Genomic DNA, 27828 nt, shown 5'->3' with positions numbered 1-27828 from the left:
CAGTTGACTCAAACGGACCAGGGTCCATTCACAGAGAGCACTGCAGCAGGAAAGGGCACCCAGGAAATTTTCATGTGTACGTGAGGCAAAATCAGAACTTTGCAATTAAGAAGAGCACTGTCCTTCTGAAAACTGTTCACTATGGTATTGAAAATGGACTAGCACTGGAAAGCAGCTAAAGCCAGTCAGTGGATGAAATGATGAAGTCTTTGCAAGGCTAAATTTAGTGATGAAATACTCACTAAGTTCAACAAATCTGCATTTTCACTCCTTGGCTTGATAAAAATCTTTAACTTATACTTAAGCTTAAATAGTCTAATTTAAATAAGTCATTCATGAACCAGTAAATCATAAATTAATCAAATCTTCAGTGTATGGTGACGTGCTCTACCTTTTTGATGTTTAATATCTTAAGAATATAATGAAGGAAGAAGTATATATATATGCATATAGATCCATTTTATATATGTATCTTACTGAAATCATCATAAAGAATTGAATTATAATGGGGTTTTTTTAGACAATGCACTGTTTAATGTCCCAGAATTTAATAAATTCACTGGCAAGACATTCAGTATCTTTTCTAAATGATAGTGTATGACCAATACACTGTGTAGTGTTTTGACATACATTTTAACAGAGTTTTCTAGGATATATAATTTCTTTTTTATTGTTGCTTAAATTAAGCCATGTTATGTGTATTATACACATTCCTAGAAAGAAAAAAATGCAAGATTTACTAAGAATGAAGAAGTAGGGCATCCATTTTGACAGTGTTACTTAGTGAATTGGGGCATTTGAATAAGAAACAGAATTAAGATATGTAGCAGTAGGGCTGGCTTTTTTTTCCATATGACATGGATAGATCATCATAGTCTCATCTTGAGAAGAATGAAATTGTAATCATTTGAGTACTAGGTAAATTCTGTCCCCTATAACTTCAGTGAATAATATTTTCAGCAGTTAATTCCAGTCTTAAAGCTGATATAACCACTGTTGAGTTTGATGGGGATGTTTGATGGGACTGCAGTTAAGCCAAAGTGATTGCTTCTGAAAATTCCAATCTTACAAAGTCTTAGAAAATATTTAAATAAATCAGACCAAAGTAATACACTGTGCCGTTCAAATATGAAACCACTATGTAAAGGGAGCAGATCTCAGCTGTCCATACAGCTGTTGTCACTGTTTGTCTGTAATATGATAGGATCTTGGAAGCAAGCCATAGATCAGTTTTCCTGTATTGTGCTGCAGTGCAAATGCAGGGAAAAAAAATAGAAAAAAGAAAGAAGGAAATCTCTGTTTGCAGAAAGTGGCTGCTGTTTGTAACAGGAGTTGATACAAAGGCAAGTAATGCATGGAGAAAATTTCCAGGCAAAACCAAGAACCTGCTGTTAATTAACAAGCGACAAGAAACATGATCAATTTATTGTGACCTTACTGACAGGACAAAGCTTGTGTACTGTAGAAGCAGTAGGGACAGAGTTGAGGATAGTGGAGAGATGCATGTCCAACCTGACTCTTACAAAGAAAAGAACAAAGTTGGCAGAGATCAAACCGATCATGTTTCCCGTTTAATGTTCTAATAGCTGTCACTGTCAGTTGGAAAGGACTGCTTCTTCAAAGATAGCAAGCCTTTCTGTGAGTAGCAAGATGAATATTCATCTTGCTTAGCACAGAATGAAAAGATAACGACTGAAGAACTTTGGAAAGACAATGTGAAACAGATGAAAAATGCACCCATGATCAAGCACAAGTTTTAGAACCGTAAAGCAGAATGTGTGAGGCAAGGGAGTTGTTTATCATGTTGGAAGCAAAACTGCACAAAACCTTTGGGGTTTGCTTGATAGATACTGTACAGGACACTTGGAGGCTTTTGGGACACTCCATTAACTTTGCATCTAAAAATTTCCTTGGGAGCATATTTTCTCCTGAAAACAAAATATTTTTAATCCAGTGAAGGACAACAAATTTGACCAGCATGATCATTTAGATAAAAAGCTCATGGAAAAACCCATAAAAAAGAGAGGTAATCATGACAGATGACTATGCTTGCTGAAAAACAGAGAAATTTAAGCTTCTGCGAAACAGAAGAATGAAATCTCAATCTTATAGCAAGTGAGACCTTTGTGAAGCTTAATGGAAATGGAACTTCTTTCTCTGATTTTTTGGTCTGCAGTGAAGACAGGCTGAGATTTTTTAAGGCCTACATAGTGTGCATCTGTTAACACGGATGAAATCCGAATCCGTGTAATAGGAAGCTCTGTGCCACTGTCAACAAAGGGCATCTGGCTACAGCCAGAAGTCAGAATTATTTTTTATTTTCTTTTATTCCTTTATAAATTACAGTTTCTCATGATCTCAAATGTTGCTGCATTTAGAATACTTATTATAATGCTGAGGCTTTTGGGGACCAAAGTATTTCTTACCTTATCTGCTAGAACTCCTTCTTTTTTTGCCTTCCCTTGTCTAAATAGATAAGCTAAAGGTCTAGTCTTGCTCCCATGACATAAAACCCTGCATTCCGCAAGCTCTGACCATAGCAAAAGATATAGAAACAAGGCCCACTTTATGCTGTTTATAAAGTCTCTTAGTCTTGGAACTCATCTTTGCTTGGTAGATCCTCCTCAGCATGTTAGACCGTCTCTAGACTGCTTCACCAAATGTTTGCTTCCCGTGACATTATTTGTAGTATAGGGACTGAAAACTGCAAAGAAATATCTTAAAAATTAACCCAGTGTTGTTAAGCTACTTTATACTTCAAGGATTCCTTTTAACCGGAGAAATCCAACTGTAAGGTGATTTATGTGGCTTTGGCATGATATTTTCACCATATCTTGATTTTACAGAAATGTATTCGTTTTGTAGCAAGACCAAGAAGATCTGAAAGATAAAATCCTGCCCCACAGGAGTTTATTAGATATAGAATTGCATTTTTTTGGGATGGAATGTGTTAAATTGTGTTTACCCTGTGCTAAAACCCCCACATCCTTCTCCGTGCAAGAGCTGTCAAAATACGTTATTCGAAAAGAAAATTTTGAGGGTAGCTAGGAATTCTACATGAACGTCTGTTTTAAAATATTTTTAAACACAGTGAAATAATTATCTTGCAGAGGAGAGAGAGTCTTAAAATTATTCTACAATTAGCATATTCAGCCTTGCATATAAATGATTTACTTAAGTGTCAACCTGCAGACTAATATAGATATATTTCAGTCAAGGAGAAGGGCAAGGAGTCTTTACCACAGTGCTATGAATCTGGGCCCTAAAAGTGTTTGGAACAACAGACAGCAATTAATTTTGGCCTTCAAGGATTATCAGAAGGCTTCACATAAATTAAGAAGAATGCTGTGGAAGTTAAGAAGGTAGGCAACTGTGCAGTGCTGGAATACCAATAACTGTCCTTGTTTATTATAAAATAAAAGTCTCAGTTATAAGAGGAGAACAATGAAGTTCTATAAGCACATGAAGCTATGCATTAGCCATTACTCTTAATTTGCTCATAATAGAAGCAGACATGATCTTCCTTTGTATTTTGAAAACAAATGCTTTAATATGGAGAATAACTTGTTGGTCTATAGCAAAACAGCAGTGCTATGATATAAAAAAACACTAGCACAGCACTGAATTTTCTAGTATCTGATAATTCAAATGGAAAAAGGGAAGAAATATGTGGCTTTAAATAAGACAAATTACATTTTTTCAGTTACTTTCCAGAAAAAGACCACTGAAATATTTTTCATCGCAAATGAACAGAGACCCAGACCCGAGCATGCTAATGTGGAGATCAGACTCCGAGTACATGCACAATTTGTATTCATTCCTTTAGCGTCCATCTCTTCATACGCTTAACCCTAAGATGAACCTTAGGATATTGCTGCTACTATTACTTGCCCAGTTAATGTGTTGGGAAACCTCTGACAAGAAATCACAGTTAAGACAAATACGAAACCAATCTTCTAGATTCTGTATTCCTGTTTTGTCTTGATCAGACTTCCTTCAAACAGTGACAACAGGCATTACTGAATAGAAAGAAAAATGAAAGAACTGGATAAAGACCAGTCAGTTACCCTCTGGATATCAATTATCTGTGTTTATGTGATCTCTTAAGAGCCACTGAATTATCATCCAGATTTTGTCTTAAAATTAGTATTAACAATAATATCTTTCCTTTGCGGAGCTGAGCTATCAGTCTAAAGAACTATTTTTGGTTTAGATTATTTATTTAAGACTGAAGCTTATATTCTCCCAACACTACATTCCCCTTGGGGTATTGTTATTTTTGCTAAATGAAGAAGAAACAACATTTCCGATAAGAACATTTTGTGACAATAAAGTTCTTTCTTTATGGTGAATTAAACTGCTAAGTGTTCATTTTATGTTCAGATCTCAACATTACAGAGCAGCACAATTCCAAAAGTTAAGGAGCCAAGCTGTGTAGTTTTTCTACATCAAACTGCTACTAAAACTAGTAAATTATCTAAAGAGTTTTTCGGTGGAGCAATGACCACCCAATTCAGCCTTACATTCAGTGATGTGGGCAAGGAGAGAACTTGATGTTCCATTCCAGCCCTGAATGCTATAACCAACACACTGAATAGATGCACAGGTAGAGCGATAAGGATGGAGCAAGAGTCGGGTCTTGCTGTCAGCACTCTCAGAGTCAGACTTGTTCCTGCTATAACTGAAAATCTTTATATTCTTCTCTGATGTATAAATTCTCAGTAAAATATACGCCACAGAATCCTTGTAGAATTGGCCATAGGAGGGCAGGCTGGAAGTCGAGCAGATTGTAGCAACCAAAGCTCAATCCCAGAGGAAGATTCAAAAATAATGCTGGAATGTTCTCCCAATTTCTTCTGCCTCAAGGGTTTTGTTTGTGTTTAGAATTTGTTGTGGCTTTTTCTTCCATGAATTTCTCTGATTTTTGAATCCATATAAAGAATCACCATCCCAGAATACTTTGCTTCTCTTAAACTTGCCTTAGGTTTTTGTTACTATTGCCCATTCCCTCTTGCAGTGCAAAAGAGAAGGAGCAGATGTTAGCTTCCTTCATGAGCACTTTCTCTGTGCTAGTTATGATTTTATAGACTTTATTCACATCCCTTCACTCACCTCTTTTGCAGGCTCATCTGAGTCTTAGTCTGTGTGGCAGTTCTTTGTGTGGAAATCGTACTTTTGAAGACATTTGGCACATTCTCTCTTAATTTTCCGGTTTTACTGTATTCTTTTTGGGGTGCAACTGAGAACTGGGCTAACACTTTCATAAAAACAGGTTTTCATAACCTAAGGATTGATTTCTTGGTGATAAGCAGCTCAGTATCTATTTCTGTGTATGCAAAACTTAGAAGTTTTTCCTATATGCATTGCTTTATGTTTATCATTATTGAAATCCATCTTCCTTTCAGCACTACTAGGTCTCCTGCATCTTTTCACAGCTGGCTTTCAAGTTCACTGAAAAGTTTTACCTTGAAAAACTTGGTATCCTGAGAAAACTTTGTCAGCTCACTGTTCGTGCCCTTCTCTAGATCAGTTTTGGACTCGCTTAGTTTGACTACCTGAGGGAATCCCCCAGTGACATCCTGCTGCTGTGAAAACTGCCCTGCTTTTGTCCGCTGTCTTTCAACCTCCTCTTTATCTGTGAGAGAACATTCCCCTGTGTCTCATGACAGCACAGTTTCTTTAAAAGTCTTTGATGAGGGACCTTGTCAGATATCTTTTGGAAATACAAATAGACTATATCAGCTCAAACTCCCTTACCCCCATGCTTGTTGTTTTCTTCAAAGAACTCTTAGCAAGGAGCTTTGAGTAGCAGTAGCTTTGAGAGTCACAGCAAAAGCTGTGTTGAATTTTCCACAAAATATCACATTCATTCATGTATCCAGCAATTCTGTTCTTTATTATATTACTTGTGTCCATTTGTCCAAGTAGATAACTATTTCTCCTTCCCTTCTTTTTTTTAAAAATAAAAATTGCTTTTTACTTTAATTTTGCTTATAAAATTTGGCATCTGTCTCAGAAAGTCTTAGAATGTTTGTATAATCAGAGGGGCTTGTTGAGTAGACTTTGAAAATTTGACTAATGGCAGGGCAAGGCCTTGGCATAAACTCTTTGTGTTACCTTAGCAAATGCATAAGGTGCACGTATAAGCCATTCTACTCCTTCTGCACAACTTGTCTCTGTGGATGGGAAAGAAGCCATGTAAATGATAACTTGCAAGGTGCAAGTAGGATGAACTACTATCCTTTTAAATAGTGACAAAATAGTCGAATAATTGCTGACCTGGGAGCAGATCTTTGCAAGTCTAGCTACAGTGGTTCTGCAGTAACACAGTAGAGCCACAGGTTCCTTTCTGCTCTGCCTAACAACGGTGTCCATGGTTGTGTAACTGCACGTGTGCGTCAGTGACTTTTTTAGAGAGTTCAGTCTTGTCCTACTTGATAGTAAGTGCATCAATATGAAACAGTGTGGATCTAAATCATTTTCATGCTTACTAGATTTTAAGAATGCATAGGAATAAGCAATATTGTAAGATAAGGTGAGTAAAGAATCAATCTAGGCAACTGGGCAGTAGGACAGTGGAAATCAGAACAGTCTTTCCTCTGGATGGAAGATCTCGCATTTCATAATTCTACAGCTGCAGAGTTGGGAATTAATATCTTCAGATTTGCTGAGAAAAATTTTGTCTTTGTGGAAAATATAGCAATGTTCTGTCTTCACAGAAGACTGTTTTTACAGTAATTTAATATGTCCAATTAAAATTTAGATGTGGAAATTAGCTTACCAGCATTTAGAGATAACTACATGAGAAATGGGATGATACAGAGTCTGTCCCTGAGGCTCTCTTACCTGCCTCCTAAGCCATTGAAATTACACTTGAAGGTTCTGAAACAGTATTTGAAATTTATGATTGCCATGATCAATAAGTATCACCTGAATGCACCATTTCCAGTGGCAGCTCTGTACTCTCCACTGAAATCCCCACTCCTATTCTATCAGCCTGCAGGGAGCTTTGGTCTTTCGCATCAACTTCAGCTGAATTAGCTCCTCCAAATGCAATGTTTTTTCCCTAAATTAGTTTCCTCCCTCCCAAGCTTCCTGATATGAGTTTCTGCAGGTGGTCTCTAGACTTTTCAATCCAAGCCACTGCAGTCCTAGAGCAGCTATTTGACAGTGAGCAGATTTAGCTCCCCTTTTGTCTTTTCCATCAAAGAAATACCATTTTCCTTTTCATTTTCTGAGCTGGAAAAACTTCTTGTGCTGCAAAAACATCAGAGAATAAAACCTACCTTTTATTTTCTTCTAAAAGTCCAAATTATAATAATGGGATTTCATGTTTAAAACCAAATCCAACCGTTCGCATCACAGCTCCACAGTTGTGTGTTACCAAGCATGTTGCTGTTTTTTTCCTACAGTCTTTGATAAGATAGCGGGATTTGTTTGTTTTCTTCTAATCCTTAAAAGCTATTTCCTGCCAAGAGCTGTAACTTGAATTAGTACTTTTTCCTCTCTCTCATGCCTTTTGTGGGTGTGTTGGATCAATGTGTTTGTAAGCCCACACTTACACTCTTGGTCCTACTCAGAAAAAAACAGAACTCCCTCACATCAAAGCCAAACGGCTGTGAATTAGTATGGAGGTGCCTGGCAGGAACAATAAGTGCTATGTACTGGAATGGAAAAGTTACTTATCTTGTCTACTAACACATTGAGTTATACCTGCCACAGCTATTCTCTGTATGCTATATACATCAGTTAAATGAATTTGAACCCGTTGTTTGCATCCTCTGTGACAAGGCAGAGAGGTTCTCAAACTCCACCTGCAGCATTCAGATCCTCCCAGAGCAGAAGAGAATGCATGCAGATGCTAAAGTATGTATTTACAGTACGGGGAACCTAAAATTTGTGCGAAATCTTGAAGCCACATATGCAAGGGTTGCCATGAGGACATTGAAAACAGGAAATACATGAAGATCACTAGATAGTATCGCTACTATACTTTGATCTTAGAGTAGAATTTTAAAGCAGATACACTTGTAGTATATAACTTTGAAAGTTATCTCACTGTTTATTGGTTAGAGTAATCTCGTTTTATTTCTGGTGTATTCTGAAGTGGCACAGGATAACAGCGATGAATAACATCCATTAGATCTGATAGAGGAGATGAATTTACTAAGAACCCTATCTAGGTCTCTAGAGAAAGAAATTACTCGTTTAGAAATTGTAGTGTGCATACAAAAGTTTTCTGTGGTTGAAATCAGCTTTGAGTGAAGTAGTTAATCATAATAATCTGTACATCTCTGAGGGTTACTACAACCTCCACCCATAGTAGATGATGTGTTGTTATTTCTAGGTATTCAGATGTAAGATTCAATCTTCCTATTATATATGAATGAGCAGATTATCCATTCATAGGGACAGCCCTTTCGTGTGCCATGGTCTCCAGGGGACAGATAGGCACATGCATGAACACTGGAGCAAATCTGCTGAGCCCTCCAGGTTTATGCATTACCTTTGCCTCCAGGCAGCGTGATTCACTGTTGGGGGATCCCAGCAAGGATGGGTTCACTGCAATTAGCAATGCCTGTAAATGGTTTGCTTAAGTGGGACCTACAGAACCAATGAGTGCCTTGAAGTTCATGGAATCGCCCTGGTATTAAAATGGAGCAAGTAAGAGGCTACCATCTCTGGACACCTCTAGGACAAATGCTTATTATATACAATGTAGTTTTCTCATTCCTAATCCAGAATTATAATTGTCTTGGTGTTTTTTAGCTTTTTTTCCTGTGAAGGGTGTAATAGAGTGTTCTTTTACAGTTAGAACAAGTGATCTGACCACATGTAGAAATTCAGAAGATGCTTTCAGTCTTCTGCTCTCTCTTTCTTTCACCATACTCCCATGACCACGCTATAATCCCTAGCATTTATTTTTACACAATGTTTGTTCCTAACTTTGAAGTCTTTGGTGGGCTTTGATGAACATAAATGTGTGATCCTTCCAACAAGTGAATATACGCAATTTCCCCTTGGCACATGGAAGAGAAGTTAATTATTGGAAGGTATAAGAGGTGTGTATGTCACTGGCTTTCAGGCTGTATTGTTGTGAGCATCAGCTTTGGTATCACGCCTCAACCTGCTTTGGAAGTGGATCTGCAGCAAATCTGCAGTGACAGCCTTATACCATGGGTTTGGGAGCTGTGATATCGTCTTAATGCTGGTCACCTTTGCATGTTTACTCCTCTGGTTTCATTTAACATCATCCAGATCATTAGTCTGACCAGGCTGGATTTAGGTTTGGTTTGTTTTCTTTTTCCTTTCCATTAATTTTTATGACAGTAGCATTCATGCATTCTTCCCCTGGGGCAAAAAGGAAAATAAAAATTTGATGGAACTAAGGAGAGCCCATATATGCTTTAAACAAGAAAAAACTATAAAACTATATTTATACCTCAGAAAGAAAATACCTTCAGTTAAAGGAATATCATAGCCTAAGAAGAATTAAATTACGTTGATGTTCTACAAGTCCTGTGTGTTTAACAGGCCTATCTGTGCATATTTATATGCATACACAGATTTTCTGTGTATAGAAAAATTGGAAGGCAAACTCTAGTGTTTGCGTGTGTGCATCTATTGCACGTATTTTATGCATAGCATAGATAATATGTAGTGTTCATTTACACATACACACACAGAATCCATCTTTATCAACTGAATCATGTAATGCAAAGATAAGTTAACAGATTTATAAAATAACATATAATGAGATAGATCTTGCAGCACTTACTCCAGGAAATTCCCACTGGTATGAATGAGAAGCCTAACCTAGAGGACTTATCCAGCTCTTGGGCAGGAACTGTAGCTCACATTGACACTGTAGCACAGCTACAGTGCTAGCTAAATAATTTAAACACAATCACAGGTGGATAGTTCAGATTTAGCATGAAGAAGCATGGATCAGATCACTTACAAATGTAAGCTCTTCCAAAAGAATTTATACTCCTGGTCTTTCCAGGAACTGAAGCTTGTACAGGAGGTGCTGTTATCTGTTGCAATTCTTTTTTTCACTGATTGCACATCTTTTCAAAGTCCAAGTTGTGTTGTGTGTCAGAGGTGCATTTGTGTCATGAACTGCACAATCAGTCTGATGAGGCTGAAATGATCCTCCACACCAACAGGGGAGAATGAGGGGGTTTCTCACAGTTTTCTGAGTTATATTTAGTTTTTTCTAATAAAAACCAAAGTTAGATGCTTGCTTCTAAAGTTAACATTTCTGCTTCTGCTTAATCTGCTCTCTCATCTTCCCTTCCTTAACGTGATTGATTGCTGTGTTCTGAAAACAGCGACAGAGCTCTTTGGCAGCTTGAGATTTTGAATTGTGCTGTAGTGGCAGGAACAGTTGGCAAGGGTTTCTGAAAGGTTAATCCACTAAGGATTTATGGGTTTGTGTTAGAGAGAGAGCAAACATTATTTGTGTTGTCATGCTATAAAACTATAATCTGACATTGATGGTTATTTTGATTTTGCTTATATTTCAATGAATGGAAACTACATAATAGCGACTTTCCTATGCAGATTGTAAAGTGCCTTAGAAAATACAGTGAAACCCTTTCTGCTGCGGGTGTGAGGCAGAGAGGCACTCAAGGTCAAACGTGAGCAGAGGGTGGAATCTGTGTGCTGCGTTTCAGCACCCATTGTGTGGCTTTCTGACATGTATTTCCAACTTTCTCTGTCCCTTCTCCCAAGCCATTAAATATTATTCCACCTATCCTGAGCCAGGGAAACCCATTTCAAGTACATTTTCTTCCTTTAGTCTCCAGGTGGTTATTAACATAACTTTGTTTATCTATCCCATCCTTAAAAAGCCTGGGGTATTTCACAGGGTACATATTAGTTCCTTGATTTAAATCCCTCATCTTCTGTAGGAGACCTCAAGCCCCAGGGAAGTGAGGGTCAGAGTGCAGGAGGCTTCTCAGCAGATAGCCAAGAGATACTCCTAATACAAGAGAATTGTTTTCCATGTTATTCACACTTGGAGGAATCCTTTGTAACAGAGCATCACCAATGTCAAGAGCATGAGTCACACAGAATTGGACGTTTAGCTTAATATCAAGAACATATGTAGTAAACATGATTTTAAAGAAATTTAAATATTTGTGATGCTGTAGACAATGGCTGCCCACCAGTGAACCAGGAAGCCTCTAACCATGTATCATAAATGTTCTTTTTTAACATGTTACTGAACAAAGTAGATAGGTGTTCTGTCCCCACTGTGTCAGACCAGAAAAGCTTAAAAAAAGTGAGAGTTCAGAGGTGTCAATGAAAGAGAGAGTAAAGGAGAAGTTACATGGAAATTAATTTCCTTTGATAATAAAGAAGTTCCCTTTAAGGTTTAGTTTGAAACCTGGGCTGGTTCTTATTTAGTTTGAACCAGTTTGCTTATCTCTAATTAAGAGCATTTCTTGGCCATAAGGCCAGTGAGGATGTTTTTGCAATCTGTGCTTGAAATTTAAGTTCAATAGCTTACCTCTGGGAAGAAAGAGGGAAGATACAAAGCTCAACAAACCTAATATGACAGATAATAAAGGCAACGTGCAAGATAACAGTATTAACATTTGATAGTTTATAATGCCAGTAAGAACATTCTGGTAATTTTGTGGGAAAGCAAATGTTTAAAGTTCAGCTTGTGATCGTAGCTTCCCATGTTCTGCCTGTAAGGGACTGATTCACACCTGTGCAATATAACAGTGGGGAAATTATCAGAGGGCTCATACTCATTCAGAATTCTGTGCCATCCCCAATTCTTGAGTATGAACGTACGTGCACCTTTTAGACTCTGGCTTCCTTCAATCTTCCCTGCGAGGCCACAATGCCATCATGCAGTCAGCCACAGATGTTTGCTGCTGGTCACATTTCTTTCTCACTCAAACTCTCAGAACAGTGATCTCCAAATCAGACGTGGTACTGGAGAGCTAATATTACTACATTAAAGTTAATATATGTGATCTAGAGCTATGAAATGGGTATGTGTTCTGGATATTCCTGCTCTACAAGGCTAAATGCTATAATCTTCTACATTCAGCTGGGAAATATTGGACACTTACTTTATTTTTGACATAATGTACTGTCTTTCATGTCAAAGCAAGTTGTCTAGGTCTCCTCTGTTTGTCTCATACTATCACCTGAACATCAGGCAGAGTACATGTTTATTTCTTCCCCATACGTCAAAAGCAAAATGTTTATTCTCTTGTTAAAAGTGGATGTGAAAAGGAACTGCTACAATGGTGGAAGATTATAAGAATTGTTGTATTATTGACCCTGTAAAGGAAAAAAAGAAAAAAATTTTGCTGAAAAGCTGTGGGAGGTTGAGGGGGAGCTGGACACAAATTCTGTTTTCTTCTTGGCTTTGAGAAAGGAGTTAAAATAACAATGTTTGGAGAACAGTCACTATTAGCATTTGGATATTTGACGGTTACCACAGAAATGCCATATTCTAAACATATGGAACAATTGCAGCCTACTGGGTTGATATGTTGGCAAACACTGACTTCTTAATGGCAACTGCTGTGCAAGTGACAAAAATGCTTCTGTGCCTTCTGGTGTGAGGAAACTGTTTAAGCAACAGACTCTTGCCATGGCTTAGTGTGTCAATAGGAGCCACTCTTGCACTTGGCAGCAATGAGGGTGGCTGGGGAGCAAAACACATCTGCCACCTGGGGTGAAACTCTTGGTTTCCACAGCAGGGAACAATATGAACTCAGCCTGTGGCTGACTTTGGATCCATACCTCTGACTGAGATTCATGTAAAACAAACACAGTAAGCATAATAACCTCACATCTACCTGTTTTCACTGTGCTGAGTGTGGCATCTAGTGTGTCATTGATTTGCAAGTGCCAAAGTGGTGTCAGTTAACATTCCAGTGTTGAAACACCCAAACGTTACTTTATTTCTGAGACATGTCTGTTCCTCAAGCACTTTTGAGCTTTCTTTCATCTTTCTGTCTAACCTCTTTTTCTCAGGAACTTTAGATTTCATAGCACTTCTAATAACATAGTGTTTCCTGTGATTTCTGTAGGTTTATCTTCATCCTGTCCTCTAAAGGAGAGAAATGAGCAGTGGTATTCTCATTTTTCAGATGGAGAACAGAAGCATAGAAATATCTAATGGTTCTGGTAATGTTCAGGGAGGCAAACCACGGCACAGTAGGTCCAAGTTTCACAAGCTTGTATTCCAGGATTCTAGTTTGCCTTCAGTCACTGCCAGAAGTTAAGTGTTTCTTTTCACCTTCATCTCCTTCCCACTGTCTTCGCACTCAGCTGATGCCTCAGATTATATTTGCTCTGGTCCATCCAGCTATATCAAACCAAATAATACACTGAATTGTAGAATGTCATTTTCCTTTTAATAACCTCAGAAAACTGTCCAAGAACCCAGATATAGATTTAAATTTTTTCATACCTGAAAAATCATGTGACCTGCATAACTCTGTCAAATAAGAAAGCTGCTTGTACCCTCAATTCTTAATTTATTTATATAAAAATTTGAAATAATGTAAATATGTAAAATAAAAAGATGGATATGTGTTGAAAAGTGATGGTACTCTCAAGTTGAGATGATCAGCCCCAAAGGAGTAATTTCATATCTGTAAACAGAAAGGGCCATATAAGTTGTCTTAAAATATGTTTAGATGTTCATAAAGAGTAGCTTGAACTTTCTAGTTTGGTTACAAGATACACAATGCCCTCTAGTTCTTATTCATGGAAGTATCATCACTTCAAAAGTGAAATGCTAACCAGTACAGCTACAATAAAATCTGTAGAGTCCAATAATATTACTGGATAGCAGTTATTTAGAGGACATTTGTTTTGATTTAGTTGAAATTATTTTGAGAGGCTGGATGCATCAATTAAAAATTGGAAGCTATAAAAATCCTCCTCTAGATTTAAAACTCAGGTAGGCTGAACTGTTGACCTCATTGTTTCCTGCCTCCATGCAGCACAGAGAAGCTTGCAACTTAAATTGAAATTGCCCTTCTACATAATTAACTTCTGCCTGCAAAAATTTTGCACCTTTGTAGGGAAATTCAGTAGCAGAGCCTTAATGTCATGTTATGGTTTAATCTCAGAGAAGCAATTACTGTTGCTTAGTTACTAGTGCCACTGCTAATTCATTTTTAAACCAAAACCCAGGATAATAGTACACAGGTTTAGGTTTAAGCCTTAATAGAAGGTGCAAGTGAGGGTTAAGTCTGATTTATGTCTTTGAACATTTTTATCCAAATCTTGGTTGTTTTTCTGTTCCTGTACAGGCACAGGAAATATTTTTCAGTGGGCTGCAGTTTCTTTTTTTTTTTTTCCTGATATGTTATTGTAACTTCCAGGGGATTTTTGTCAGTAGGATGAAATGCTGATAACTACAAGGGTTCCAGAGCTGACCAGAAGCATGATAACTCTGAGTTCAAGCAAAAATGAAACTTAAAGGTTATGAAAACATAAGAAACAAAGTTCATGGAAAAGACAGCTAATAATCTCGTGAGCAGAAACTGGTAGTTTCAAGGTTCTGCCCTGCCAGTAGTAACTGATTCCTTTTTGTCAGACAAACGTGATAGATTTCAAAATCTTTGTAATGTGGATCAGCAAAAAAGACAGAGGAGATCCATTGGTCTTGGGTGGGAACCAGGGAAACATCCCAATGATTCACTGGAAATATAGTCTAAGAATTATATGCTAAATGCTGTAATACTAAGTTTTAATGAAGCTAATGATTACTTCTTGTCTTGAAGGGCCACCTTAAAAGGTTCAGATTTGTTCTTGGATTAATTAGAAGGACATCAAGATAGCCAGTGTATATTTGACTCAAATGTTATTTTGTGTAGACACCCTTCCTTTCAAATAGGAATATTCAGTAGTTCAGATCTTGAACTGAACCTTGATCAGCAAACAGATGTCTTGGGAAACTTGTATTGCTGGTTTTGAGTAGAGCATGAGACTGAGGTAGACAACCATAGTCAGTTTAAGCCACTCTCATTAATTCATCTTCAACACATTTCACGTGCAGCAGTGCTCTCCCTGTTGTACTCTTGTCAGTCTTACCTTATGTAAGTGAGCAGCTTAACTGGGTTGTTGCTGTTGTGCTGGTTGTAAGTCTCCCTGACTTCAGGTAGAAAACTCATGAATGCTGCAGATTTATAATCAAAGTTATTCCAGTATTCTGTAAGTTGTGCCTCACTTCACAACCTCTCCCCTTTCACATTTCAGTAGTAGGGGAATAAAGTGTTTCTGTCATGAATAAGGATATAACAACACCATCAGTAGGCTAAGGAGAAACACAAGCTCTTAGCATGGTACATATAATGGACAAGGCTTGAAAAGAGAGCAAATTCAGGCTTATTGCTGAAAGTGAAGATGAATGACATCCTTATCCCTGCAACTGTAGAAAGAACTTTAAACTTCTCTTAAAGCAGAAATACTAATCATGGTATTTTTCCCCTGCTATAGATTTTTTTTTCCCCAACTGCAGTTACCACAATATTTAAACTCTTGCATGAATTTGCAGATCCTTGTAAACAGAAGGTATTGAGCATTTTCATTTTGCTTAATGTTCTAAGATCATACTTTTTCTTGGATTTCTGGTTCCTCCATGGTATAGATTTGAGAGTTTAAAGCTGGGAGCCAGTATTGCATGAGAGATATACGTGTATTGCTAATACCAGTGTGAAGCTTCTTGCAGACAGTATTACATGCATCCAAATGCTGAAGAAAAATATAGTAAATGAAAAAGATCACAGAATCACAGGAAGGAATCAGGTTGGAAGAGACCCACCGGATCATCGAGTCCAACCGTTCCCATCAAACACTAAACCATATCCCTCAGCACCTCATCCACCCGTGCCTTAAACACCTCCAGGGAAGGTGACTCAACCCCCTCCCTGGGCAGCCTGTTCCAGTGCCCAATGACCCTTTCTGTAAAGAATTTTTTCCTAACGTCTAGCCTAAACCTCCCCTGGCGGAACTTGAGGCCATTCCCTCTTGTCCTGTCCCCTGTCACTTGGGAGAAGAGGCCAGCTCCCTCCTCTCTACAACCTCCTTTCAGGTAGTTGTAGAGAGCAATGAGGTCACCCCTCAGCCTCCTCTTCACCAGGCTAAACACCCCCAGCTCTCTCAGCCGCTCCTCATAAGGCCTGTTCTCCAGCCCTTTCACCAGCTTTGTTGCTCTTCTCTGGACTCACTCCAGAGCCTCAACATCCTTCTTGTGGTGAGGAGCCCAGAACTGAACACAGGATTCAAGGAGCGGTCTCACCAGTGCCGAGTACAGAGGGAGGATAACCTCCCTGGACCTGCTGGTCACGCCATTTCTGATACAAGCCGAGATGCCATTGGCCTTCTTGGCCACCTGGGTCACTGCTGGCTCATATTCAGTCGGTTGTCAACCAACACCCCCAGGTCCCTCTCCTCCAGGCAGCTTTCTAGACAGACTTCTCCTAGTCTGTAGCACTGCATAGGGTTGTTGTGCCCCAAGTGCAGGACCCGGCATTTGGCCTTGTTAAACCTCCTGCCATTGGACTCAGCCCAGTGGTCCAGCCTGTTCAGATCCCTTTGCAGAGCCTCCCTACCCTCCAGCAGATCGACACTTCCACCCAGCTTAGTGTCGTCCGCAAACTTGCTAAGGGTGCTAAGATAGGCCTATAAGATAATTTCACTGCAATCGTCTCTGCAGAAAGTTTGTATATACAGTTGACTGTCTTAGCCCTCCAAAAATATCCTGTCCTTAAAAAGCACTGCATTAAAAATACACCAAAACCCAGAACAGTTTGGAAAATGGGAGGACATAAGGTTGCGTGACTAGCCGGGAGCCTATCTCGGGATATGGTTTTGTATTTGGCTGAGGCAATGATCAATTTTCTTAGTGTTTTCCTGTTACCCATAAAAATGAGCTTCAGCTCAGGTTTGTGCAATTAAATACAAAAAAAAAAAAAAAGAGAGATACCTGCTTTTGTGACAGCAAAACACTCAGGAGTTATAGCTTTAAAATGAAACTTAGATCTGCAAAAAGCAGCTGGAAAGCCTTTTAGAGCAAGTTAACTGCAAGTGTGTTGGCCCCATCCCCTCGCGGCTGAGCAGAGCCAGCAGCGTGCAGTAGCAGCACGTGGTTGATACTGCAGGTGCCCACCCATCCCAGTGCTGGCAATGCAAAATTTACTCCTGTTTTACCCCCCTCCCCACAGCTGACTGATGATTTAAAGTTGGCATGTGAAGCACCCAGATGTCCAGCTCCAGGAGGAGTCTCTTCAGTAGAATCATCTCCTTGACAACTCATTTTTCTTTGTCTGTTTCTTGGCTTGGTAGCAGGGACCTGGCTGCATGTCTGGTGTGGAGTTTGACTGCTGCAACTCTGCTTGATCCTCCTTGATGTATTTTCTTTTCCCTTAATGTTCTTAGAGGCTCTGTTGCCTTATAGTATCCGTGTGAGGAGGAAGGGAGTGGGTTATGAATCATATACCTGAAGTGAGGGGAAAGACTTTCTACTTTTTGGAATGAATTTGAAGGAGTTTATTGTGAATATCTATAGAAACTCCTACATTGTTGTGCATGGAGTAGGTGAAACGTGGCAATGTAACCTGTATATAAAACACAAGAGTTTTATAATACTGCAACATCAAGTACCTGACAGCAACAGATTCACCCAGGTGAGCAGAGTCCAGAGATACTGTTCTGCACAGCAGGACTCCCAGGTCAGGCGAGCCAAAGTGTAGCTACCTCCAGAGGCCTTTAGTCTTTAAAATGAGTGCTTGGTACTTTCCAAAGCAATACAATGATTGCACTTTTTCTCAAACTGTTCACCTGATGCTACTAATTGCATTTAAAAATTGTGTCATCCCATGTGCCATTTTGTACAGAGTGTTGACAAATTATCTCTCTCTCTAAAATTAGAACAATCATTGTACTTTCCTCAGTCAGTAGCTGTGCTTTTAATCTTCATTCTTTATTATGGATGGCCAGAACGTGATCTGCACAGTTATGCCTCCCATGTACCCAACTTCGTGCAAGAGTCCTACCTTATTCTACCTATCTCTGAGTGGAAGAACTTTGAGTCCAATGGCAGGGATGAGATATTCCATCCATTTATGTGTTGCAATGATAATTTGTATTTTGGTGCTAATAGGATTTTATCTAGTTGTGCTTAAAATGGTAGATTCCTTTGACAGTGGCAATATTTTTAAGGTTAGAAAATAGATTCCTTCAAAGGCACATGGTATTTAAGAAAACAGGACAGAGCACTGAAATCCTAGTTATATGCTTTCTATCCTAAGCTTAACCCTTGTATCTGTATCCAAGAAAGGCAGTTTTTATGGGTGGGAAGGTCAGGCTGTTCCTCAGATCATGGCATGCCTCTGCCTTACTGCCTTTGATCTCTCACCTTTCTCTGATGCTCCTTAGGCATCTTCTAAAGATGCACTTGGTACACTTAAGTGTCAGGATGGTCTGTTGAGACAGAAGGTAACCAAACTCCTTTGTATATACTCCTTGTCAACATAGACACTTAGAAAGAGATTATCTACAAATTTGTGGTGTAAAAATGTGATGCATCCAAGCTGTGATGAATTGTGTCAGTCAGACTAGTATGCTATGTCCTTGAAATTGAACTATCTCCTTGCCGTGCTAATCATTTTGACTGCATGTCTTTAAGCTGAACTGATTCAGACTCAGATATTTTTTCATTCAGACAGCTAAATCCCCAGAAACTTTGGAGAACATAAAAGCCTTTCTAATAGACCCGAAATATCAGTGTGATCTAGTTTCCATACTTCTAAATTTTGTTGGAAATATATGTCCCATTGGTAAAACTGCACACTAGCTCTTGTCTCTAGGCGGTCTTTCAAGCCTTCACCTTCTCTTCTTACACTGAATGCCTCATGCTTTCAGCAGGACTTCAGGACTATGAAGTTCCCACTGAATACCTTGGCTACTTATAATGTTCCTCCACTGCCCGTAACACCCTTATCACTATTTGTTGCTATGCCAGGTTGTGTGATTGTGTGAACCAGTAAACCATTTCACCCTCCTGAAGTCTCTCCTGTGCCTGCTGAGGAAGGTACCCGTGCTGCAGCACAGTGCATACAAGCATGTTGCATGTTTTCTGCTGTGCCTTGAGCAGCTATGGGGGGCACAAGGCGACTTTCTTTTGGGAAGTGCAATTCAGTGGAGGTCTGAGGAATTACACAGTCCTGTAGAAGCAAACATATTTCTCCTGGCACCAGCAGAAAGCAGATGTTAACCTGATCAATTATCTATGAGGCAGAAGGACAATATGCAAATTGTAATAGACTACAAGCAGCATCTTGTATGTGGTGGAAAACAGAAAAGGAGAGGGAGCTTTGCTATATGAAACAGAAATAAAAAATGTACAGGCATATGAGGCTCTCTGTATTTCAGGATATATTTCTGCAAAACAGCAAATGAACCACAATTCACTATTAAAACTGAAATGCATTTTGCTGGCTTTACTCAGCCCACTAATTGCCCATGAAAATTCAGGTCTGGTATTTGACACATTAATTACTCAAAAAACATTTACACTAGACTTTGCAGAAAGGAACAAAGGCAAAATGTAACTGAGAGAATTAAAAAAAAAAAAGCTAGAAAAAAGCTGGAAAGCTAAGGGAGGAGGATTTTAAGACAAGTCTTTTGATGCATTAATCACACGATATTCTCTGGGACCAAATGCTGACCACTGTAACACGTCGCGGAAGTGAGCAAATGCCTGTTGGTTAGACGAAAAGAGGGTGAAGAGTGGCAGCTACCCAGCAGACATGGTCTCTGGAATGCTCACCCACACCAATGTGCTCAATTTTTTTTTAGATGTAGAGGTTAAAACATCTTGTGGCAGCGGGGAGACATTCAGGAAGTTTCTACTCAGCCACTGCATTTATCTAGGGATGTAAAGAATAATCAATGTCATAGCATTGTCTGCATGATCAATCAGTCAGTGACCCTGACTGTCCTCTGCGGAGTTGTGTCTTGGTAATATTGACTCATTTAATGGGACCACTGGTATCAATGCATTGCCTACAGCAGACTTAGCGCATCCTAACTTGTCCGAGTTCACAAGCAGAGGTGAAGAAACCAGGTGGTGAATCTAAAAGACAGGGAGAGAACATGAACCACGTATTGGTGATTACAACTCCTACAGAACCAATGCCATTTACATAGGAGTAAATAAAAGCTTTGGGGAAATATGGTCCTTATGAAGCCTCTGAGGAATAAAATTTTTTTTTTCTTCTCCCAGATTCCATTGATTGTGGTGTAAAGAGTATTTATATCATGTGCCTGAAAGGAGGGAGGGAGCTTGTTTGGTATGAGGAGAATTAAGGCATGAGTTACTATTGAAATTAGTACTCTTTATCAACTCAATCCAGTCATCTCCAATCATTACAGTTTTACAGAAATGTTAAACTACTTTAAAACTTTCATTTCCCTTTAAAACTAAATTACTTTTGTGTTTTCTCCAGCAGTAGTGCCACCCTAAGGCAAGCTAGTTACAGTAGAGCAAACATATAAACAACAATCAAGACATAATTTCTAAATGGGAACAACACTTTCTAATGCTGCTTCTCCCAACCCAGCTCTGTGTCTACTGTAATGGAAACTCTCTCCTGCTATTTGCAATCGAGTTCTTCAAGCAGATGTCAGATACGCTTGAGCAGTTTGGAATTGTCTGGTTCACTGATTATGCAGTTCAATCCAAAGCTCTTTTGTTCTTTCTCTTAAATTAAGAAAAATACTTTTTTAAGGACAGATAGGGAACTGTGAATAAAGCAATAAAACACATGAATTTTCCTTCTATTATCTGTAGCTTTTATTGAAAATTGAAATCTTATTTTAGATTCCAAGATTCTCTTCCCTCATTTTCCTGCTATCACCTAATGTTTCTGTCTCAGTCATAAGAATTAATCTAAATTATGACATGCTTTCTATGCAATGCAGCAACCAAATTTATCTTGGGGAAGGAAGACTAAGGCCCCCAAAACTCTGCTTTACAAAATATGAATTTTGCTTCAGTTTCAGATGGCTTTTCAAAATCTGTGGTGCATATCCCATTAGAGTGTAGGTTCTGAACTTTTTGAGATTTATTCATCACAAATCATCCTATTCCTGTTCATCTTTTTATATTTGTCCCTAGAAAGAATTCACACTGTGTGAGTTTGAAAGTCTCAGAAAGCTGCAATAAAGCATTTCAAATCACAAGATCTTTCAGGTACCTCTAGTTACCATAGGCTCATGGAGGTTCTCTCAAGACATATATTTCATTGCAGAATCAAAAACTATCAAGCCTGTAAAATACCGAACAGCATACTTTTAGTTGCATTTATTTGCATTGTTATTATAGCTAAAAGCCCTAATCAGGCAACAACATATCATTTGGCAAGACATTGTACAGTAGATGGGGTGAGGATTTTTTCCTTTTTTTCAAAGGACTTCAGATTTGCATTTTAAGGCAGAAATAAAGAAGAGCAAGGAAATAATCTAAAGAGTAAGAGATGTTCAGTGGTATCAGGGCATGAGCACACTACAGTGGCATTTGGTTTGTTTGGGTGTTTGGTTTCAGTTCTAAGGGATATTTTCAAGAAGTAACTTTGCAAATGTTTGGAAGGCAACAGAACTGCTGATAAAGTTTCTTGGGTAGGAGCTGATATATTAAGAAATAACAGATTAGATATTAGAAACAGCTATTAGCATCACCAATGACACCTTTCCAGACTTTGTTAGACGAAATAATGTTAATCCAGAGATGGCCTAGTTTCTGATATCTGTAGTCAGTCTTAGACGATTATGTAGTTAACAAGAGGTTAGTTTTTAAAGACTGAGTTTCCTAAACCTACCTAAGCAGAATGCAGGACTGACTCTTAGTCCATTTGTCTTACACCAAGAACTAACTAAAGATGGAGAAGGGATAAGGAGTGGGGTTTGCTGCTCCTGCTGCTATTGCAGGTTGAGAAAGACAGGGTGGCAGGGTCAGTAACTGCTCTGCTGTGAGCCAGTGGTCCTAATCCCTGTCACAGCATGTACCATACACTGGACTGCTCTGCTGGGGGCTCAGACTTTCCAAGGCTCTTCCCTAGGCAAAATAAGCAAATTAACAGTAACTGTTTTGCCACCTCATGATTCTGCTGTCCTCTACAATTGCCTGCTCTGCCTACAACAAGCACTGACCTGCCAGCTGGAAGCTCCCATGGTCAGGAGTCACAGTGCAGGTCTGGCATCTTCAGTGACTGTGTGGTGTGAGCTTGGTGGGTGGAGGAAAGTATTCAAAATACTAAGAAAACCAGTATTTTATTGGCTGCCTTTCAATGTGGATGAAAAACTTTGCTGTTCTCAGCTGCTGTTTTCTGTTATTCTGGATCTGGCATGCAGATATAGGACTGAAGAAGGGAAATGTTTCTTTCCTGATCAGTGTTTTTCAGTGGATAAAAACATAACTTCAGTTTTCTGGGATCAAAATCACAGACTAACTATTAATTCACTTCAAAAAATCAGCTAAACATTGCTAACAGTTGAGCCCAGAATTTTCAAATTCTGGGTTTCACCTTATAAAGACAGATGAAGGGAGCTGAATATCTTGCTTCTTCAGTCTCTTCTTAAATTTCCATCCCAAGTGCAGTCGCATCTAATCATGATGCCAATACTTGTAATTTATCATTAAAGTCACAAATAACCATTTAACATAGATCGAGAAAAAGAGTGTCAGAGTCCATCAGTGCACCAGGCAAGAGTCCTTACGTGAAGAGCTCATGCGGAGGCATTCCTCGATTAGGCATTGCGGTGGAGTAACTCTGACTTGACTTTCTTGAGCTTCTAGTCAGAAGTGCTTTCTGTGAGGGAGAGTGGAAATGTACACCCAGTGCCTGCCGTATTTGTGACAGGAACACTTCAAGCAGTGACAAAGAGAGTTTCAAAATAAATTAACACTCACAGAAATCAAGAACTGCAGAAAAGCACTAAACCTGCCCAGAAATGTGAAGATTAGTGAAGCTGTATTCAGAGAGCACCCCCAGCCTTTGTCTGTCCTCTACAGAAAGTTATTGAAGAGCTTTAACAAGACTTTTGCAAACACTTAGTCATAACCCAGGACAAAATAATTTTATCCATTTTTTGCTTTTTCAACTTCCAGAAAATATTCTTGTTAAAAGTGAGCTTTATTTCACTGCTGGGAGTGAAGTGGTTGCTTCATAAGCCCTCATCTAAAAGTATTTTATGCAACAAATGAAACTGAGTCATGTTCAAGGGCAGTAGAGGAACCCGAGCAAATGTGTAGCTGGATGTACTGAGATGTAAAGGGAGACTGCCTATAATTTATTTTCCAGTGTAATTGCTGTCTGATAGTCTCTGAGGATCTATGTGTACTTTGATCTCTACAGTTATGAGAGCCAAACCTAATGCTGCACATATATATGCAAATAGATATAAACTTTAATGTTCAGGGGCATTGTGTCATTCACAAAACATAATGAGCTAAATTATCCTTTTCTTATACTGTGAGGCCAAAATTCAGCAAAGCATAGCAGCACACACTTAACTTTCATTCTGAAGGCAATGACACTTAGATACACGCTTAAAAGCTTTGCTGAATCAGACTGGACTTAAGCATTTGCTTACACTGAGATGTGCACTGAAGAGAGATGTTTATTTGGAACCTAAGATATATCTGTTACGGCTAATGAAAACTACAATATTTCTTTATTTTCTTTCTGAAAAAGAAGTACTGGGGAGGTGAGGGAATCTAGTTTGTTCCTCAAACAAGCCCATTTTACACAATATCAAAATGGACCTTGCAAACCTACAAAGTGCCACTCTTTAGAGGTCTCAGATGCAGGGAACAGCAAGCCAGTCTTGGATGTAGGGAGTCATGAGCCAGTTACTTGAGCTGGAATGATCATGAACTTGCTTTGCTTTTTGACAACAGCAGTTTTTTTTAATTAAGCTACAATATTGTCAAAGGACCGAAGAGACAGGCAGAGCACATGGCAGCAGTGTGCTCTCGCGGCAGAAGCAGCCAACAGCATCCTGGGCTCTGCTAGCAGGAATGTGCCAGTAAGTTGAAGGAAGTGATCCTTCCTCTCTGCTTGGCACTAATGAGAGTGCATCTGGAGCCACGTGCGTTGTTGCAGGGACAAAATAATGATATTGGCAAAATGGAACAAGCTCAGTGGAGGGTGGCTTAGCTGCAGCACACAGGGTATGAAGAAAGGCAGAGAAAGACCTCTGTTCAGCCCAGAGAAGAGGAGGGTCAGGGAGGGTTTTGCTGTGGTCTGCAGCTGCCTAATGGGAGGACATGGTAAAGATGGGACCAGGTTTCTCTCAGAGGCGCACGCTGGAAGGTCAAGAGTCAATAAGCAGAACATAGATGTGGGAAATGCTATCCAGATATAGATTAGAGCTTTTCCTCTGTGCACGTGATCAGTGAGAGGTCCAGAGAGGCCATGGCCTCTCCACCCTTGGAGATATCCCAAACTGGACTGAATACAGCCCTGGACAATCTGCTCTACCTGCACCTTCTTCGAGAGGGGGTTGGACTGGAGACCTTCAGGAGTCCCTTCTGATTTGGAGAACCTTTTTTTTATAACCTCCCCCCACACGCACACACACAGTCTAACATTTCTTTTATCTTCTTTAGTGGTTTTAAATCTGCTTGGGTTGCACACATTTACCACAAGTCAGCATTTTCATCACTGTCTTTCTGTTTAAATGAAGTCTTCCGACCTGGAGCCATTTGGTGAGAGAGCAAAAGTAATTATGCACCAAGCTCTTGTCAACTGCAGATTTCCCGCTCATTTTTATGTACCTAGTCATAATCTAACTCTCATAAAATTTAAGCACTGCTGCATTGCTAGCATTTCTGTTTTGCTTGGGGATTTTTTTTCGTTAATAGTGCACTACGAATTTACTTGAAAGAGAAGCCAGAGTCATTTTTATGGATAACATGTCTAATTTTTTTTTTTTATTATAGCATGTCTAAATTTTTTTTTAGTATTCCCAGAAACAGTAAATCAGGTGAAAAAGTCACTGGATTTTCTTTTATTTTATTCCTCCCAAAGCAAACAGTTGCATTATTATTAATCTGCTGACTTAAAAGTAATGTCACCCCCGAAACTCCTTGTTCAGGCAAACTGAATTATTTCTGACAAGGGTTCATCTGTGCTAGTACTGTGCATTGAGCAGCCATTGAAAGAATATGTAAATTTAGCTACTGCTTTTAACAGAGATGGGGTAATGAAAGCCCACCTCACTTCTGCACCTCAGAAATCCATGCTAAGTTAAGGTAACCAGCCTGGATTTTGATTTAGAAAAGCTGAGCGATTGTATGTGGTACTTGGAGAAATGATCTGTAAATGAATGAATACACCTGCATCAGTATTCAGCATTATTTGCTGCCATGGAGCAAAGTGAAGGAGAAAACAAAAATATGGAAATGTGAAGAGGAGGCAATGTGAGAGATGTGAAAAGGACAAAATCCTCTGAGCAGCATAAAGAGCAAGGACATTTTCTTTCAATTGTTTCCTTCTCTCTCCATCAGAGCAGTCCCTATTCATTATTGGGCTACACTCCTTAAAATGACCCCAGTGATGACCAATTCACTTTTTAATTAAACTTTACATATATCCAAAGATTTGGAAATTTTCTCAAACACTGTCTGGAAAGCTTTCTTTCAGGAGATTTCCCAATCAAATCTGTAGTCTAACTAAAGATACAGGGGTGATTATACAAATTTTTCTACCCTCTTCGAACCCTGGCGCATCCTTCTGCTCTTCTCTTATAAGGCTGAGGCATGATTAACAATAAACTTCTCCTCTATACCAGATTGCCACTTCATTAGTTCAGGTTTAGAGCTGTACCTTTTTATGTGTTTGTGCAATGCTCACTACGTTTAGACACCGTTCAAAAGAAATCTGTAGTTGTGATGCAAGCAATTTCTTTAGAACTACAATGAAAATAGCCAGTTCTCATATAACGCCTGGCAGAAGAGGTCAATGTTGTTACTGCCATTTTACAAAGCAAAGGAAGAAACCAAGACAGACAGACAGACAAATGATTTGTGTGTCCCCAGACAAGTCAGGAACAAAACCTATGGCTGCACCTATGTAGGCACGTCCAAGCTTTTTCAAGTTCACTCCTAATTTTAACCACGTTTATACCTATATGATTTGTTGAGCTGTAAGTCTGTCTTCTGACTTACAGGTCCTTATTGCTCGTATCGACTTTGTTTATATACCCACTGCTAAACTCAGTCCAGCTGATGGGTGATAAAGAAGCCTTCCACCACTTTTAAACTCTGCCTCCCGAGGCAGTCAAAGCATGTGGCCTAGAAGATTTCATAACGAAGTTCATATAAGACATCTAGTTTCCTCTTACTTCTATATTGTTATATACACTCGAATTCTTTTTACATGGTATCCTCAGAAACTACTGATACTCCCCAGTACTCCCGTGCATCTGAGAGATCAACAAGGCTGGGGACTCTGCAGTCCCCCAGCAGCTGTAGTTGTGCCAGGGCTGCAGTTAATGAGCTGCATTTGTCCACCCTAACAGTGAGGGCAGCCACAGAGGCATGGTTTAGTGTTTGATAGGAATGGTTGGACTCAATGATCCGGTGGGTCTCTTCCAACCTGGTTATTCTATGATTCTATGATTCCGAAAACTCAATAGCTTCTATATGTTGTTCAAATGGATGAGAAAAATATGGTACTTGTAAAAATAAAGAGATGAAAAGCAGAAAGAATCTGCAGCATTTAGTAAAATCTCTGCAAGTTAACTTGGACAGTCAAATTAACATGTAAGGTTGGATGCAGCATGAAAGAGGATCAGTTGACATAAGTTTTTATGAGTTTGTGTCACGAGAGGAGGAGAAGGTGCCTGCATGAGTGAGCCGCTCAGGCTGCTTTCTGTAAACGGAAAGTGCCATGGTCTAGTGTCTTTTGCTGGCATACTATTTTGAGGGATTTTTAGACAGACCAATTGTTTTACTGTGTGGGTGATGAGTATGACGAGTCAGTCTGGAGAACCTGTGAATATACGAAGCTGTTCAAGTGCTTGTAACCTGAAGTCTTGTCTCAAGTTCTGTCTGTGACAAACCTCTGTTCTCCCATGTGCATTCAGAAATTTTCTTTAAAGGTATTACCTCCAAAAACTGTCAGGGCATAGGAAACTTACATGCCTTTTTCTTAAAAGTAAGAAAATTTCTCACTAAGGGCATTGAAAATTCATGTGTTTGCCATCCTTTTAGTCCTTCTGGGGCAGTTTCCAAGTGTCTCCCTGGGACACAATTTAATAACCTAAAAAATTAGGTAAAATTTTCACCCATTCCTCCAGGAAAGCCTGTAACTTTGGGTGTCCTTTTCATTATATTATTTAAGGTGTCTAGGGTGTCTGATGTGTCTGATTTTACACACGTCAAATATTTACAACGGGTCAATTATTATTTCAGCATTTTAAAATCCCTCTCTTCCCTTCACTCTGATGTAACTATAGCTTCCTCTGCAGAAATAAGCTACTATGATAGGAAAGAAGGCTGCTTGGATGTAAAAGTCCACCGAGTAGCCAAATTGTGCTAAAGCATATCTAAAATAATCACCACCACAGCATACAGTGATAAATTCTTTCCTTCATGCAAAACAAACTGACGGCCATTTGGCAATTTCAAGCAATGTGACCCTCTACTATAGCTATCTTCGCTTGTTCTTTTCAGTTTTTAGTTATTAAGACAGACACTTTAGTTATCAAAGATTTGACAGGAATGAAGGATTGACCTCCTGTGATTGAAGATGCAGACAATCTCAGCTT

The sequence above is a fragment of the Phaenicophaeus curvirostris genome, chromosome 16 (assembly GCF_032191515.1).
Source record: "Phaenicophaeus curvirostris isolate KB17595 chromosome 16, BPBGC_Pcur_1.0, whole genome shotgun sequence".
Lineage (NCBI taxonomy): Eukaryota > Metazoa > Chordata > Aves > Cuculiformes > Cuculidae > Phaenicophaeus > Phaenicophaeus curvirostris.
The sequence above is the reverse complement of the archived record's forward strand: the minus strand, read 5'-3'. Positions refer to the sequence as shown.